This window comes from Ostrea edulis, chromosome 2 (assembly GCF_947568905.1).
Source record: "Ostrea edulis chromosome 2, xbOstEdul1.1, whole genome shotgun sequence".
Taxonomy (NCBI): domain Eukaryota; kingdom Metazoa; phylum Mollusca; class Bivalvia; order Ostreida; family Ostreidae; genus Ostrea; species Ostrea edulis.
Genome location: NC_079165.1, coordinates 17,947,354 through 17,963,138, shown reverse-complemented (window position 1 = coordinate 17,963,138; position 15,785 = coordinate 17,947,354). Strand labels below are relative to the sequence as shown.

The following is a 15,785-nucleotide window of genomic DNA, read 5'->3' as shown; positions in this document are numbered from 1 at the left end:
GATTACGGCCTTTGAACAGGGAGTGGTCTTTATCGTGCCACACCTGCTGTGACACGGGGCCTTGGTTTTTGCGGTCTCAACCGAAGGACCGCCCCATACGACAAGCAAGAGGTACTGAGGACTTAATCTAACCCGGATTCCCATGGGATTTTTGAAGATTGGTCAATATTTGGCAGTTTTGCCCCGCCCCTAGGATCCCGGTAATGCAGGAGTCCTGAAATTTATAATTTATGTCCCCCTTGTCCCAAAGATGTTTCATACCAAATTTGAAAAGAGTTGGAATGGTAGTTATCAAGAATTGTTTTTTTTTAAAATTCAATTGTTAACGGGCGACTACGTATGCAGACCAATAGCAACGGGTCACAGCCCCGGTCACCCGAGTGACTCAGGGTGACCTAAAAATTCAACATACCTGATATTTTTATCAAAAATTAGAAAATTGTCTTTGGTGTAACCGAATTTAAATTTAGTTCATTTGAAATTCATCGGGCCTCAATTACTACCTCATATTAGATCATAATACATCTTTTGAACCCCCAGAGTACGAGTTTTATTTCATAAATTGTATCTTTAGTTCGCAAAACTGATATTTGATATAGCTGTTCTTTTCAATGATAATTCTTCAAAATATCTGCATTAAAAATGTGACTTTATAAACCAGTTATCTATTGTACAGTCTGAGGAAAATCATATTCTTAGATCCGCTCCAACAGCTCGCTGTGTGAGCGGATCTAAGGATACAATTTTAATCAGATTGCCCTTATGTTACTTTCTTTCGTGTAGCTTGGTGGTACACCCCCGCCCGCCCGCATTTCTACTTCAGAAATTTCAATAATGAAACTGGTCACAAAATATGGCAATTAAAAATGGTCTATAGAAGCCCCTTGTATTAGCCACGTATCACTTCTATTATATTTATACTACCATAAAATACACAACCTTGACGTCAATTCCTTCATTGTTGGAAACTTTATCATGTTTTTCTATGGTTACACCATGGATACCAGACGATAGTAGGGGATGCAAAACTATTTTTTCATAGATATTATCATTTTCTTTCAGTGGTTAACATTGATATCGTGAGTTTTAGCGTTGGAAATGTGATTAAAACTATTCAAAGAAACAAAGTTCATTTCTTCATAAATGCTGCCTTGAAGTTTGAACAAATTGAGAAAATTATCCAACTATACAAATTGGAGAGTGGTTTGGTTTCTAAGACCGAGAAGTAAATCTACATGGGTAGTAAATTATTCAAAGTTACAAACCGGATTATTTTATATTTTGTTATAAATCATGTACAAGTAGATTTTTAAAAGGGTTACAAACCTCTCTCCGACATGCACTACGTTGAATGATTTTGGAACCTCGAATCATTGAAACCTTCACAAGAAACAACTGAGAAAAATTAAAAGACCATTCACTTTTCATGGTGATTTCCCCGAATACTAGATACTGTGGGATATTGTTTATGAAGTTTTACTCGAAAGGCGCCCTATATTTTTCCTACACAATGTCAAAAATCACAGTTAATGTATTCATGAAACACTTAATTTAAAACTAGGCCTTTCTAAGGGGACTAAAGGACCCCACGTGGCTTATTCTTCTTGGGGTATATTTTAAAAATGAGTTGTGGGGAGCGAGAAAGTCTTGGTTTTCAATGAAGTAGAGTGTACACTTTACGATAGGTCCCTGGGCCACAAGGCTTTGACTTACATCGCTCTTTGGAGCTTTGATTATGACCAGTGCATAGAGTATTTTTGAACAGATTGATTGAATATTGTTTAACGTCCCTCTCGAGAATATTTCACTCATATGGAGACGTCACCACTGCCGTCGAAGGGCTGCAAAATTTCGGCCTATGCTCGGCGCTTATGGCCATTGAGCAGTGAGCAATCTTTATCGTGCCACACCTGCTGTGATACGGGACCTCGGTTTTTGCGGTCTCATCCGAAGAACCGTCCCATTTAGTCGCCTTCTACGACAAGCAAGGGGTACTGAGGACCTATTCTAACCCGGATCCCCACGGGATTGAACAGAATGAACGAAAAACAGACATGCATACACACGGATAGACTAGATTAAAATAAATAATTGTCACAATGACAGGTGGATGGGTGAAAGACATGTTGACAACAGTACACATCATTACATGAGTGAAAGATTCCGAGCTTTCTGATTGATCGAGATCTAACAAATTAGAAAAATTAATAAAACATGTTCACCTGCATGTGCCTTCGGGATGAATGAATATAACATTTGATTTCTCTAACATCGCATCAAAATCAAATTAGAAGTTTCCAAATTGATACGATTTATTATCATTTTTTGGTCGTTTAAAGAAAACTCAGTTTCTAACGTCTTCTCTCACTTTCTGCAAGTTCCTGCACTAAAGGAGACCTAACATCGAACCCGATCCTAACATCGAACCCGGGTCTAAAGATGAACGCTCGGGTATCGTTTGTTAAGTTCTAGCCAGTTTTTTTAATCAATAAACAAAAACTCGCGTCTCTACTGTCGACTAAGACTTGCACTGGATGTGAATACAAAGTGGTTGACCAGGGATAATTTCATAGGCTATAACAGGCAATTTCAATGTTTTAAATTGTCCAAATAATACAATTTAATAATACTGATGTTTTCTTGGTCAATACGATGCCATAGCTACCCTTGAAGCACAATATTCACCTCGCTCTCCGGGCTCGGTGAATACCGATATTATACTCAACAGGTAGCTAAAACATCGTATTGACCTAAAAGATGTTAATTCATAATATACAATGGGGTGAAGATATTGGTAGAATGCACAGAAATGTCGTAAAAAATAATTACAGATGACCATAACTATCTCAAAATTGAAGGAATCAATCTGAAAATACATGCTGCACAGGTTTACAGAGATTACAAAATGTCCACAATATTTGATTAATAGTAAATGAACAGCCTCGGAGAAAATCTCCGTACAATATGCGTCTGAGGACGGATGACGTGACACCAACAGAGCCCTCCCCCAAACTTTGTTTGCGGGAGTATGAAATATAAATCTTGTATGTAACTGAACTAATTTTCAATCTTGAGGTTTCTAAGGCTATAGAACCACTTCCCAAAGTAATGGTTCGCATGTTTAAAATGTTAGTTGGTGTTTTAATGGAAACATTTCAACTAGAAACTATGCAGTATATTTTCTCATGTTTATTTCAAAGTAATATGCCAAATCCATTTGGGTTGATATATGCCATGTCAAAATGAAATATGATATTGAGAGAGGTATATCCATTCAGAACTTAGAATTATTTGATAAAAACACATTTGAACCAGCCTTGTAGAAAATACCATTTTCACATTTCTCATGCTATTCATAATAATTGGATTGGAGCTCATTAATAAAATGGATCATTTTAAAGCAAGCAAAATTCACCAAAAAAAATGGAGAGGAATGTGTGAATGGATGGTGTGGATATCGTACAGTAAAAATAGTTATTTTATCATACTGAATATCAATTCTCTATGTTATATTCGATGCAATGAAAAGAGAACAAAAAGTATTTTGATCACCCCCTAAAATATAACTTTTCACCTCCACTACTTTCCAAACTCTTTTGCACGATTAAATCAGTTTTATACAGCTACAAAATAACATTTAAACATTAAGTCAATGGTAGTGAAATGATTAAAAAATTCACTTGCATGCAATGAAGGCTTGCTGATGCATTAATTTTTAACAATTAGACTCGGATATACAAGGCAGCTCGATTGCAGGGAAATTTTGCACTATACTTTTGTATCACGATATGGTATCGTATATATGTATTTATAGTAAGCATTATTTTTTTTGGAGAAAAGGTATTTTAAAATTAAATGGGGTTGATAACCATGCAATATTACCGTGTATATGATTTTATTACATTATAGGAATAAAGTTTCAATTTGTTTGTATGGTGGGGGTGGACACAGGAATTACGCCTCTTTGTTTTTATATTCCCTATGATACAAACAAACTTAGCATTTATTTACTGTAGGGGAAAGGTCAATTGTGTAACACTAAAAAGTAAAATACAACGAAACAGAAAAGATCACTGGCGACATTTTACACGACCAAGTCCAGACTTTTCGCTACCCTTTATAACAAAATCAAAAAGCACAGAGGGAGAGATTTTGTCAGTATTTCGCAGCTCCAGGTTGGACTTACACATGTTTGTAAAATCATAAAGTTTAGTCTTAAAAGACAAATTCATATCGGAGATTTGCAAGTTTTGGTTTTTTCTTATCCTGACTGAGAAAAAAAAAATCCTACAGGATGAATAATCCCATAATTTTTAATGAGATATATAGTTTACCTAAAACACACGCAGATTAAACATCTCATACATTTTTCATTACTTTTCGTAGCCGAGAACTCCAGTGATCTTGCATCGAATAAAAGTTTCCCAATCTTTTGATTGTCTGTAACTTCTCCTCAATTACTTTATAGAAAAACTCCTGGGATACCTTTTTCGTCCATCTTAAAAAAGATATCATCCGAATGCATTTTTTTTTCACCCAAAGGATACTGATAGAATTTACGCAGTACTTAAAATTCATCCAGTCTCCTACAGTATTTTCTTCTTTTTTAATTTTTTTTTTTATATTGGAGACTGATATTTATGATTCTACAAGCATATAGGTGTTCAGACTGGTTCTGTGAAATATAGACAAAACAATCCCACTTTATGCACTGTCATAAAATGTACCTTTTAAAATAATGTAAAATATATTTTGCTATACATCGCACGTTTGAAGAAGCATGTGCTTACATGTCACAATGCGAATAATCCAGAACGAGATTGTGTGTTATCGAGATAGTGTTCTATTCAGATTTCTTAAGAACAACGCTCACGTGATCTGTTTGTTACAACCCTGCGCCATGATTATCTATCAAACATTATCATTAAACTATATCTAAAAACGTTCACAGAAGTTTTCCATTCTGAAAAATACCGATAATGAGGAAAATGACTCTGACTAGATTATTCCATATTTTTACGGTTGGGGGTGAAATTTTAGTGTAGGAAGAAGTTCTACAATTTGACAAGCAAAAATCAGAAACTGAAAATTATCAAATATAAGAATGTTGCTCTGGTAAACCGGGCTGAATTTAAAAAAAATAATAATTTGGTTTGAACAATACGATAATATGTTTCTAATTTTGTTATAATTTTGAAATAGACATTGTCCTCTTTTACGAATGTCAGATAAATAAATAAATAAAACAATAATAATAAAATACATATTATCATGCTTAAAATATTCAGATTTATATCAGTGCTGTGTATCATATTTTGAATATACTAAATTCAATAGTTTGTGATCCATATATCTAAAAATATAATGATATGTGTTCAAAATCAACTTACATTTGACGTCTATTATTCATATTCGAAAACTTGTGATTTATGTTTTAACATCTGTTTTACTGCGATACTGAAGGTGATATTTGATTATTTTGTAATATGAAATCGAATTCATTTATAATACAAGATTTACGTACGTTCGAAATTGTGATGAATGTTCATTACATGAAGTTAACACAATTTCAAAATTTCATATATACATAACAAGATTTTAAAATTCAAATTACAGGATCTACATTTACATAATTTCGAATACAAATCACTAACAATTTAAGAAAATATATAAATGTCAAGGATTTGAATATACATTTGCATATGTATATATGTATACGTAGCAAGGCACTGAATAAAAATCACCAGATTTAAAAAATAATACATTATAATTATGGTTATTAATTTTCATTGTAAATCACATGATTTCAAATTAATAGTATAAATCATGAATAAGAAGATTTAGACGATTTTAAGATACTGAAAACAAGTTTGGGTATAAGTTATACAAGACCATTGAAATTTGATTAAATCTTGATACTTTATATATATATTTATTAAAAAAATGATTTATTTAAAATTTGTATTCACCTGAGGATGGATGTTAAAATCCAGAAAGCGCTAGTGATTTAAATATATTTTGGAACTGTATATTTTCCTGATTTTTTTATTGAATTATTTTGACTGTGTGATATCAACTCTTTCTATTTGGATTATATATATATATATATATATATATATATATATATATATATATATATATATATATATATATATATTATATATTTACTTACAATTTGCACTCGGCCCATAGGACCTAGAAGTCACTTTATATAATTGAATTCTATACATGTAATGGGATATCTCAGTAAGGATAGAGAATGTATGTGTGTGTGTGTGTATGTACCTTTGATTTAATTCCGTGACACGTACTGGATATCAAATACAGGACTCTGTATATTCATTGACTTGTGCTTTCCATAAATATTTAAAGTGTCTAGCTGGTGATCTATATTCTAAAATTTTGTTATCAAATTTTAAAAATATTGCGATATGTATTCGAAATTTTGTGGTTTATTTTCTATTCGAAATCTCGAAATTGATATTTTGTAAAAAATAAAAATTTTAATCAATGCACCTGTACACCACAAAAATTCAAAATATGAATACTGAAATTTTATTTCAATTTATGAATTAACAGCTGCATATTAAAACAAAAATATGAACATAAATAACAAAATTTCCCAATATCTAACTTACTGAAATTTCATATCAATTTATGAATTAACAGATGTATATCAAAACAAACATTTAAACATAAATCACAAAATTTCTCAATATCTAAGTTAATGAATGCCAAACTCGTTGAAAAACCTCTTACATATACTAGTATAGGTATTTATTATCCGTTCACAACAAAGTATATCGGTCGCGAACAGAAAATTAAAAAAAAAAATGTTCTATTTTAAATTATGTATTTTTGACTTTCTTTATAAATTATGTATGGTGATAGAGGTACATTTGGATTTGATCATGCTGTATGTATATCTATCAACCTATGTAAGTTTACACTTATGCAAATTATACAATTTAACTCTATCCGATTAAAAAGTATTTAAGCGAATTTCCTAATTATTTTTTAGCTTCCGAGTCGGATAATAAACGCCTCCTTTATGATCACGTGACGTCGCAAGCTGAATATTTCACTCACACCATGGCGTGACGTGAAAGCGTAGACAGGCTGCAGGCTGTTGGCGCACGTTCAGCGATTAAAGAAAGAACGCGACAACGGACACGCGTGAAGGGGGGTTAAGTTTCATGTTTAACATAAAATCATTTTTAATACGACTACTGTTCTCAAAATCTCTTTCTCTGTGGTGTTTCTAATGATATTTTTCTCGCGCTTTTGCGCACATCCATCGTAAACGTCTATTCGTCATAGATATGCATTAGAAAATAATCGTTTTCCACTTGCATTCAATAGACCAGTGCTTCGTTAATATCAATTAATACTAAAGAAAAAGAGCGTTTTACGCCGTTTTGACAATATTTCAGCCATTTTACAGCGGTATCATATATGTGAAATAAAATAATATATGGGATCAATGAAAAGATTGTCCAGGTCTTCGCTCGATGTCTTCAGGTAAAAAAAGATTTCTTTTTCAAAAATATAAAATCAATTTTTAAAACAATCCTGCGTAAATAGAAATTTCATGTCAAATTATTGAAAATAGCGGTAAAACGTCATATCTATTTTGATCAACTGAGAATAAAAACGTCGTATCTATTTTGATCACCTGAGAATAAAAATGTCATATCTATTTTGATCAACTGAGAATAACAATTGAGTTGAATAAGGACTCACTTAATTTTGAAAATAAAAACACGAATATCGGTTTGGGTAGGCAAAATATATAGTCCTCTGCGATAAAAAAAAATGTTTAAATCAAATTGATACCGGTAAATATAGATAAATATTCATTTATGTCCCTTTATTAGCTGAGCTGTTTTTATATTCTTTCTGGAATTTATCCAAAAGCTTCTAAATGAGAAGATAAAAAACCTCTTGCTATGGCCTTCACCTTGACATAGATATATCGATGTCGTTTTATCTATTGACATTCATTTTCATTCATACGTCGATTCGATATATCACAGTGAACTAGAAATAAAAGACACCACAGGGTCTTCCATATCTACTTAATATTTTGGTTTTTCATTGAACATAGATGTTAACGAGAAACTAACAACTCAGCCTTATCACAAACGGGATGACTTCAGTTTCTCCATTGTCAACTTCCCATATTCATGCAGCAATATTCCATTATCACCTGCATATGGTGTTGAATCGATACACGAGAACATGTTCTGTGTATGATCAATTTCTAAATTGGGGGAAGCTCTGACAAATAAGTTGATTTACAGGGGTTTCAACAGTTTCTTTTCATGTCAGCATTTCGCAAAGTATATGGTCATTATAATGATCTTATTTGCAAATACAAACTGCCATTAGGTCGAAACGTTGTCTGATGTGTTTCATACCAGTTGCTAGGCCGTTCTTCACATTCTGATTTTGACTACAGATAGCTCCGTTTACTTGGGGCTCACGGTGGATGAGACCGGCCTACGGGGGACACTTACACCTCCGAGGCACTTGTGGTTAGTGTAATCAATGTTTACCAGTATCGCCTAAACAGGTTCATCTCAGACAAAGATATAGTTTGTAGTCCCCTTCCAACCCATCATATTCTATATAGGGCTAGGTGGATAGGGAAATATCTTCTTTTCTTGGACTAAAATATTAAGTAGTGACATTCGATAAGCAATTTTTACCAAGTGTATATGATACAGCATACAACAAAGAAATTACTGACAAGGTTTGCCACTTGGAGAGAAAAATATTTTATGTTCGAAAAAAATGAAGTTTTTTTTTCAGTAGGGTAATTTTTTTCAGTTAGGTCGGGAGGATAATTAGTTCTAATTAAACAGAAACAGTGGCCAAGAATTTCAGCTGTAAAAGTAATGAAAAACAATAGTTTGGGTTGGAAGATTACTGTATATAGAAGTTAACATGCGATAATTCGTATTAATTTCATATTCAGATTGTATACAAAACAGCAACATACCAAAGTTTTGGTTGTTTGTCATCATCCCCCAAGCAAAAGAATTACGATGGGGATTGCATAACCTTTCGTAATTTCTTACGTAGGCTCGGGTTTATGTTCAATTTTATGCCACAATTCTTATCCAATTTTCACCAAATTTGCAGCAATGACACTTTGCATAGAAACCTTGACTCTATCGGTTTCTGTGGCATTTTGAATCAAATTCATGTCCAACTACTTTGCATACAAATTGATTTACAAAAGTAAGGTTTGAAGTGATGGTAACAAGCAAGAAAATTCCAAATTTCTTTGTTGATTTTGTTTTTAATTAAATTCATGCCCAACTACTTTGCATATATACGAATTGATTTACAAGGTTTTGAGTAATGGTCACAATGAAGAGAATTCCAGAATTCTTTGTTGATTTTGGAAGTCTGACAATAAGGTCATTGGTAAGTTGTTTTTTTATGCCTTGTTGCGAGAGAACGCTCCGCTTTTTGGAGTCCTTGTTAATGTGTCAACACCAGGTCAATTTCCGTGTTTAAACATTTTATGATAAGACTCATATTTGTTATTACTTCGTACGTGTGTTTATGTGTGCTATTTTTTATTTTATGTACCAGATTACATTAAAAACTGCAACTTGGATTTCATTCAAAGTTTCACAAAAGATGAGTTGGACGACTGCTAAGAGCTGACTTAACTTTGAAGAACAATCATGATTATGAGAGGCTTGGGAGACCTCTGCAGGGGCTTGGGTCTCTGAAGGAAGTAGGAAAACAAAAGGAATATAGAATTGTAAATGGTATCAAGCCATCTTGTAGTCACACAGGAGCATATACTGAAGCATTTCTTGAAATCACAATCATCGTGAAAATTACAATTTCAATAACTATTGATCATGCAATTCTTGTACTCATATATTTGTGTGTGTTTAATTTAAATTAATTTAGATTGAGTTTGTGTTTTGTTTATCTTTATCTTATTCTTTGGTTTGTTTGTTTACTGTCACATGGAATAGTTATATCTTTCAAAGATTCCATTTTGGAAAAAATAATTCAAATGGTGACCTCTATTCAGGTTTCAAGTTCATTTCAAGTTCGCATGGCGTGATTCTTGTCAATTGTGTATTTTTACTAGTGTCCGCGGAATTTAGGTCATATTTGTACATATATGAAACTTAGAAGGAGTAATTGTCCTCGTTTTGAGTATATGTGAAATTACACGCACACTGGATCACATGGTCGCTCTTGTATCGACGTGTTTCGTCACCAATACGAATTATTTCTTATCCCAAATGTACACCCTATATTAACTCAGAATGGCCGGATAACGAAATTAAGTTTGTACAGGACAATATGATATATAAATATAACCAGCTAAATATGACCTCTCTCTCTCTCCTTCCCCCTCTTTCTCCTCTCTCTCTCTCTCTCTCTCTCTCTCTCTCTCTCTCTCTCTCTCTCTAATGGAGCAAAACATAGTAAGAAATATATAATATTTTTCATTGACATTTACATGATAATTCATGAAAACATTTAGTATTTGAAAAAGTGCAGTAAGCAGACATAATACCATAATAACTGATCAGGAATATCCTGGATTTTACTCCTGGATTTATTTCCACCACACACAGACGGTCAAGCTGGGCTTATCTCCAGTCGTAACAAGCATCCCCTCTTTAAGATTACAATTTGTCCACAAAATTACTTTGTCGACTGTGGGATTTTACATAGAAAATCTATCCACTTTCTAAAGGTGCAGATCATCACGGTCTGTGTTATGCTTAACATTTGTGGTTTGTGGTTTTTAATATGGAATTAGATTAACCACATTCTGCTATGAAGATGTCGATTCAAAATGATAATGAAACATTTTTGATATTGCGTGTAGATTGTTATCGGCTGTGTTTTTTTTATATGCATTTTTTGTTGTTGTAATTCACAGTTGATAGATGGTTGAATAAATGACTGACTGAATGTCAGCACAACCAATAGGCTTATAATGGAATATTAACTTTCTGTTTCATCATATACTGGAACTAAAGTTGGAAATATTATATATATATATATATATATATATATATATATATATATATATATATATATATATACCATATTATAATGATATTAGTATCAACTACTAATTGTGTTTAATCTCTCTCTCTCTCTCTCTCTCTCTCTCTCTCATGAGATTTTGGATAGCGGCTTACCGTAGCAATAGGATTTCTTTGTAACGAAGATTACCGGAGTCATCTCCCCATGGCATTCCTGGGTTACACCCAACCAATCACGACGGACTCCAAGGTAAAATTCGAGACGTCTGCGCATCGCTGTCTGGTGTACAATTTTTTCATTGGTCAAAACACAGACACTAATTAACATTTTCCAAATCTCCTCTTAGCTATCTGTAAATTGAATGGCTAGGTTTCTCAGACGATGGCTGATCACTAAGGGTCCGCCGAGCAGTGACCCCGCAGATGTTGTTAAATTCATGAGTCAAAGGAATTCAGATTTCTATTTTTAGAAACGAACAAGTCAGATCTAACAAAAAAGATATATCATTTGATTCAAATTCGACTCAATTTCGACCATGTTAGGATGAACGCCTGCGGGAAATGATGCATAATATATTCTACAAGAATATTTCTCTCACAGGAGTTAGAAAAAGGATAAAATGTTGTTTTTTCATCTAGTATATTGTCAATGTTCAATGTAAAATGTATTATTTTCATCGAGAACCTTTCAGTTTGTCATGTGACTCCGCTAAGTTGTAGATATGCTTGTGGAGTGAATGTTTCAAAATACGTAATAATTTCATTAGAATTACATATTCTAAAGAAACCGACTGTATCAATTATTATTATTGGGGGGGTGGGGGGTGGGGGTGGGGGGATCGATTCCATGATCTTTACATGACAAATCAAATCTATCGATTTTGGCGTTGAGGCGATCCGAGTGATTCCGCTTTGAGGGCAACATTTTTTAACACAGCAGAACGCAAAATGTTAAATGGATAGTTGGAATAATTCCCGTTTTTCATTCAATGAAAATATTACGTACTGTAATGAATTCAGATTTATGCAAATATATTATTGATTCTCTCTCTTTTTTCTTTCTCATTTATCAATTACTGAAATTTTTCAATCTGTGAATATGTCAAGTTACTCTTGAAATCCTTGAAAAATAACTTTTGGATTGGTGTAATCAGATCCTGGGTTGAACTACACAATGTTTGTACAGAATCAAATGCTACTGCAGATACACCTCTATTTCATAATCATATGATTCGTATAGGTGGGATTTTTTTTTAAAATAAAAAATCTCTCTGACAGTAACATCAGACACATAAATGATATTATTGAAGAAGATAGTAGTTGTTTTTTTAGCTATGAAACTTTTTGTGATACTTATCCGAATGTGAAAATCAATTTCTTGGAATATGCAAGCATCATTCATGCAATAAAGAATTGGATTAAAAAGTCTTTCAAAAACATTAATTCTAAAAAGTTGGCAAATCCATCTATTATGTCAAACATATACTATGTACTGAAATGTAAAAAAAAATCCTAATGCTTTTATGAACTTCTAAACAAAAAATCCTCTGTGACAACAGGCAAAACAAGATGGAGTGAGCTCATAGAAATAGATAATACTGAGAGGAAAATAATCCACAAAATACCTTTCATAATAACAAAATATAGTAAACTTCAATGTGTGACTTTGCCATATCATAGGTTTAAACTAGAAAAACTCTACCACTTCTCACTTGTTTAAATAACCAAAGACAATGTACATGTTGCTACGTTTTAAGAGATATCAAACATGCATAAACGGAAATACATGTCAACATCAGAAAATAGCACATGTTCGTTAAAGCACACATAAACTGGTTAAAATGACAAACACTATATCAGGCCAAGAGCTATCGGGCTCGAGGTCCAATATTCGGGACAGAGGGTGACTATCGGGCTCGAAGTCCGATATAAGGGGACTGAGGGTGACTATCAGGGAAAAGAGTACCAATTCATTTCCCATAGACCTCAATGTTAACCTTTGGCCCTCTCACTAATTAACTATATCGATTTTAAACAAATGACCGCAAACATTTCAAAGTTCATTCCAAGTGTTGATAAAAAATGACAAAAAATATATAGGGTCCCGTGCCTTTTATAGGCCATATTTGTACTTTTTTACAACACATAGCAATCTGCAGTAAATTACACACTTCATTTTAAGCACACCCCTACCATGGTAATTTCCTCAGTCATTTCTCGATTTTGTGCGATAATTTTTCATCCTGACAATTAATTTGAACCTCTATAATATTTCTTTCAATTCCAAATAATTTCACTCTTGATATTAGCCAATCACGCAACACCTAGACATTTATACCTCCGCTCAATCTTGGGTAAACTCCGTCCGGGTTACGCATACGGGGGTTTGGTACTCTCATTCCATCAGGCTCGGGGTCCGATATACGGGACCGAGGGTGACTTGTCAGATGATTTTGTCCACTATTTTTAAAAAGTAACCGTAAAATGCTGTTACGAACAAACGGTGCCTTCCAACATAATGATCTCACAAGCCTGAGCGTAATGTTCTGATCGACATAATTTTCTGTTTGTCGACTTGTCATGTTTTCATTTTCATTAGTCAGATGACTATATCGACTTTTTTCTGATCGTGATGTTGACTTGTCAAATATTAAGACAGAAAGTAGATATCAGTGAATTACACTGGCATATTAGTATTAAAAGTGGTAGCGGAAGGCGACTAAAAATATTTCACTGCACCGTGTATTTCCTTTACCGTATGTGGGTATTTACTCAGTTTGTTAGATTTTTCAAGTCATTCCAAATAAAAAGCGATGTCCAGGCACGTAGCAACGGGTGGGGGGGGGGGAGACTTAACATGCGTACTCTCCCCTTTATTGTCACATACAACCCCAAACTCATCATTTTTATATACAAGCATCAAATTATTAGCTGGTCTCTTTCATATATAGAAGTGATAAATGGTAGTGTAAATTCAAGGTTGGACAGCGGAGGAATTGAACTCACGTACTGAGTATACTGAAAAATAAACGCCCCTCCCCCTCCCCGATTTTGGTAGAACTACCTATCTCGCTAACTAATAATTTCGGACAAATATGAAAAACTTTTATCTCCGTTTGCCCCCCCCCCCCTTTCCTGCCTTCCACCTGCAAAAACAACGCATAGTGCCTTAACTCATTGTATCTGATACAAGTAGTGTGCTTATTTGGAAGACGGTAATTTACAGTCAGTAAACTCAGTTTGTTAGATTTTTCAAGTCAGACCGTGCACTTCCTCTCTGTAGTGAATGGTAGAAAATGCATGATTTGAAAATTTGATCCGCCTATTCATTAAACGCGGAAAATATAACGCAGTTGATGCAAATTATGAAAGGGAATTACCCATGTCACATTATCATATTTCAATTTTCTAGTTTCTTTTGTCTTGCATCAGTATCTTGATTATAATATATATACCATCTTTAATTCCATCTCACCTTATTGCATTCGTTGTGCATTTTAAATTCTATCTTAGAATTTTCAACCTGACATTCTTAATTTAATCTGTGGTTCTGTCTTCCTTGTAATCCCATTGTGCTTCATTGCATTTGTCATTTTATGTCTCATTATTACACCAGAGGGCATGGCGTTCGCTATAACAAGTGCTCCCCGGATACGAAACTGACATTTGGACGTTTGCCGGGATTCGAACCCCGACCTTCCGCATGCAGGGCGAACGCTCTACCTTTAGACCACCGCGGTGGTTCAAAAGCAAATAGAAAATTGAAATATAATAATGTGACATGGAATTAAGGATGTCATGTAGCAAAATAAAAATTATAAGGTAACATGGAAGTCAACATTTCATATAGGAATATCAAAGTTAGAATTTAGAATACAAGAAGTGTTCATGGAATTATGGCGGTAATTCTCTTCCACAGTAACTGTATTTTAGCGTCGCTGTTTTTTCTTTTGTTTTTCTTTCCAACCAAGGACTATCATCAACAGCAACAAAACGTACAAAGGTATGAGGAGACTTTTCTGGTTATAATCATATGCTACTTTTCTAGGCGGGTCGCGGTAGCTCAGTGGTAGAGCGTTCGCTTCGTAACCAGGAGGTTGTGAGTTCTGTCTGGTTATAAACATATGCTACTTTTCTAGGCGGGTCGCGGTAGCTCAGTGGTAGAGCGTTCGCTTCGTAACCAGGAGGTTGTGAGTTCTGTCTGGTTATAAACATATGCTACTTTTCTAGGCGGGTCGCGGTAGCTCAGTGGTAGAGCGTTCGCTTCGTAACCAGGAGGTTGTGAGTTCGAGCTCCGCTCGTACCAATGCCACGACAAATCTAAGACGTAAACATAGGTAGTGATTGCTCCTTCGCCAAAAGGCTCGGCATTTAGAAGTGAGAATCACGGATTTTTCGGACATGACCTTAACAAGGTAGGTCCCGTGTCGCGGCAGGCGTTGGAATGTTAAAGAACTCTCCTTATTACAGCTCTGAACGCTAAGCATAGGTCTAAGTTTGTGGTACTTCACCTACAACTACTACTATCAATATGAATGAAAAATTCTCGACGGGACGTAAACAAACAATCTATAATCACAGTTAAACATGCACACAATAAAATCTCGCTTGTTCAAGTTGTTGACAGCAGACGTCAGTCACGGAAAGAAACGAATAATCTAAAGTTTATAATTATATCTAGATACAATTCGACGGATAGCAAGTTGTCTAACTATAAAAATAAAATTAACACGCCATATCAGTTAA

At 34.0% G+C, this 15,785-nt stretch overlaps 1 protein-coding gene and 1 long non-coding RNA gene across 7 annotated transcripts in view; one reads left to right on the top strand and one right to left on the bottom strand.

Annotated features, from left to right (window-relative positions):
• LOC125678098 (40S ribosomal protein S19-like) overlaps positions 1-15,785 on the top strand; it is a 193,108-nt gene that overhangs the window by 45,651 nt on the left and 131,672 nt on the right. The gene's annotated exons all lie outside the window — the stretch shown is intronic.
• The window catches only part of LOC125678101 (uncharacterized), a 168,752-nt gene that overhangs the window by 128,691 nt on the left and 24,276 nt on the right, over positions 1-15,785 (bottom strand). Inside the window, exon 1 of one of the 6 annotated variants that reach the window (XR_008800512.1) lies at positions 11,196-15,160. The exons of 2 other annotated variants lie outside the window; for them this stretch is intronic. This is a non-coding gene — a long non-coding RNA (uncharacterized LOC125678101). Of the gene's footprint in view, positions 1-10,558; positions 10,951-11,195; positions 15,161-15,785 lie in introns of those variants that run through there. 3 more of the 6 variants (XR_008800510.1, XR_008800517.1, XR_008800516.1) reach the window with 3 other exon arrangements.